This window comes from Malurus melanocephalus, unplaced genomic scaffold (assembly GCF_030028575.1).
Source record: "Malurus melanocephalus ecotype Western Australia unplaced genomic scaffold, MMel_1.1 scaffold_1857, whole genome shotgun sequence".
In the NCBI taxonomy this organism is placed as follows: Eukaryota; Metazoa; Chordata; class Aves; order Passeriformes; family Maluridae; genus Malurus; species Malurus melanocephalus.
In genome coordinates, this window is record NW_026625089.1 from 13,208 (window position 1) to 15,774 (window position 2,567).

At 53.6% G+C, this 2,567-nt stretch overlaps 1 protein-coding gene across 1 annotated transcript in view; it reads left to right on the forward strand.

Annotated features, from left to right (window-relative positions):
- Window positions 1-2,567, forward strand: part of LOC130587402 (L-gulonolactone oxidase-like) — a gene marked incomplete at its 5' end in the record, with an annotated part of 16,193 nt that overhangs the window by 11,595 nt on the left and 2,031 nt on the right. The gene's annotated exons all lie outside the window — the stretch shown is intronic.

A 2,567-nucleotide genomic window follows, 5' to 3' on the forward strand; every position in this document is an offset into this window, starting at 1 on the left:
GATACCCGGAGCTCCAGAAATTCAGGGATGGGAAGGAAGTCTTGGAATTCTGGTGGGAATTCCCTCGGGATCGGGAAAACTCCCCCAGGGGAGCTCAGGCAGGAGAATTCCCAAAACTCAGGAATCCAAAGTCCTTCCCCACATTCCCAAAATCCTTTCCCACATTCCCACATCCTTTTCCACCTCCCCCAATCCTTTCCCCCCCTTCCCTAAATCCTTTCCCACATTCCCAAAATCCTTTCCCCCCTTCCCTAAACCCTCTCTCCCCATCCCAACCCTTTTTCTCCACCTCCACCCCCTTTTTCCCCTGGAAATCTCCACCCTCCAGCTCAGCTCCGTTCCCCTCCACCCCCTGCTCCCCGAAATCCCTCCGGAGCGGAGAGCGGCGCCTCATGAATATTCATGAATATTCATGAGGCCGTAATCAGCCCGCGGTCATCGCCCTCTGCCGAGTCCCGCCTTTGATGGGGAAAAGGCGCGGGCCCGGAATATCCGAACGAGCCGGACTTATCGGGGAATGAGAATCCAKAAATCCTTCGGGATTTATGTAACGATCGCTCCCGTGATCCGCTCGGGGCCGCCGGAGGACACGGACACTCCTGGAACGATTTGGGGTGGGGATGGGAACTCAAAACCCATCCCGTTCCTTCCCCGATCCCAAATCCATCCCGGGACAATCCCGGGATCCGGGAGAGCCCCAACTTCCCTGGGAATCTACAAAATCCCCTTCCCACCCCTCATTCCCGGATCCTGGAGTCCTCCCTTCCTGGGAAATGTTCCATGAGTCTCCTGGAAATGAACAAAATCCCTTTTTTCCCTCGTTTTTTCCCTCTTTTTTCCCCTTTTTTCCCTCTTCTTTTCCTCTTTTTTCCTCTTTCCATGAGTCTCCTGGAAATGAACAAAATCCCTTTTTTCCCTCGTTTTTTCCCTCTTTTTTCCTATTTTTTTTCCTTTTTTTTTCTTTTTTTTTTCCTTTTTTCCCTCTTTCCCCCCTCTTTTCCCTTTTTCCCCCTCTTTCCCTCTTTTTTCCTATTTTTTTCCTCTTTATTCCTCCTGTTCCCTTTTCTCCCCCTCATTCCTTTTTCAGCCTTTCTCCCTTTTCTCCCCTTTTCCCCTTTTATTCCTCTTCTTTTCTCTTTCCCCTCTTTTTCCCCAATTCCCCCCTCTTTCTTCCTCTATTTTTCTGGGGTTTTTTTCCTTCTTTGCCCTTTTTGTCCTATTTTTCTCTTCTTTTTCCCTCTTTTTCCTCTTTATTTCCTTTTTTTCCCGGCTCAATCCCTCCCCCCGCTCCCGGCCGGGAATTCCTTCCCAAGATCCCAATAAATCCCCCCTTTCCCAGGGAATTCCCTCCATTCCCGGCTCTCCCAGCCCCAGATCGGATCCATCCCCACCCCGACTCCTCCCTGCCAAGGAATTTCGGGATCCAGGCCCTTCCCTGGCAATCTCGGCACTCCAGGAAGGGTCTCCCTTCCCTTTTCCATCCCCGACTTCCATCCCAATCCCTSGCCATGGATTCGGAGCGTCCTCCATCCCACAATCCCGCCATGGTTGGGATGGGATTCCCGCAGCTTCCATCCCATCCCATTGCAGCCCCGATCCCAAATCCATCCTGGGACACTCCCACATTCCCAGGAAAAGCTGCATTCCCACATTTTCCATGGTTTTATTCGGGAATGACCTCCCAGAGCAGGAAAAGCAGGCTCAGCATTGTCCGTATGAGCAGGGATTGACCTTTGCCGGGAGCGGCTTTGGGATTTCAATCAGCGGGAAATGAAAGCGGAGCCTTTGTAGGGGAAGGGAGGGAGTGGAGCTGCGAGTCCTTGGGAACGGGATCGGAGCGCGGGAATGGGATGCAGATTCTCAGGACATTTTATTTTATGGGATCGGGGAATTCTGGGATGGTTTGGGTGGGAAGGGGCTTTGAATCCCATCCCATCGCAGCCCCGGCGCATCCCATAATCCTGGTGGGTGTCCAGGCATGGAACGGGATGGGATTTAGGGGCCCTTCCTGCCCTAAAATATTCAGGAATTTTTTGGGATGGCTCCAGGCTGGGGTTCGGGTCCCAGCAGGCAAATCCTGTGGGATGCAGCTCCAAGGGATTCCAGGATCCAGGGAATGCTCGGAGCCGCTTCCCGATCCTAAAGGAGCTCAGGGAGAGCTGGAGAGGGATATGGGATAAGGGATGGAGGGATGGGACAGTGGGAATGGATTCCACTGGGAAAGGGGGGATTTATTGGGATCTGGGGAAGGAATTTCCGGCTGGAATTCCCAGAGAATGTCCCAGGATGGATTTGGGGTTGGGGCTGCAATGGGATGGGATGAAAGTTCCAGGAATCCCATCCCAGCCATGGCGGGATTGTAGGATGGAGGACGCTCCGAATCCATGGCGAGGGATTGGGATGGAAGTCGGGGATGGAAAAGGGAAGGGAGACCCTTCCTGGAGTGCCGAGATTGCCAGGGAAGGGCCTGGATCCCGAAATTCCTTGGCAGGGAGGAGTCGGGGTGGGGATGGATCCGATCTGGGGCTGGGAGAGCCGGGAATGGAGGGATGTCTCGGTTTTGAGAC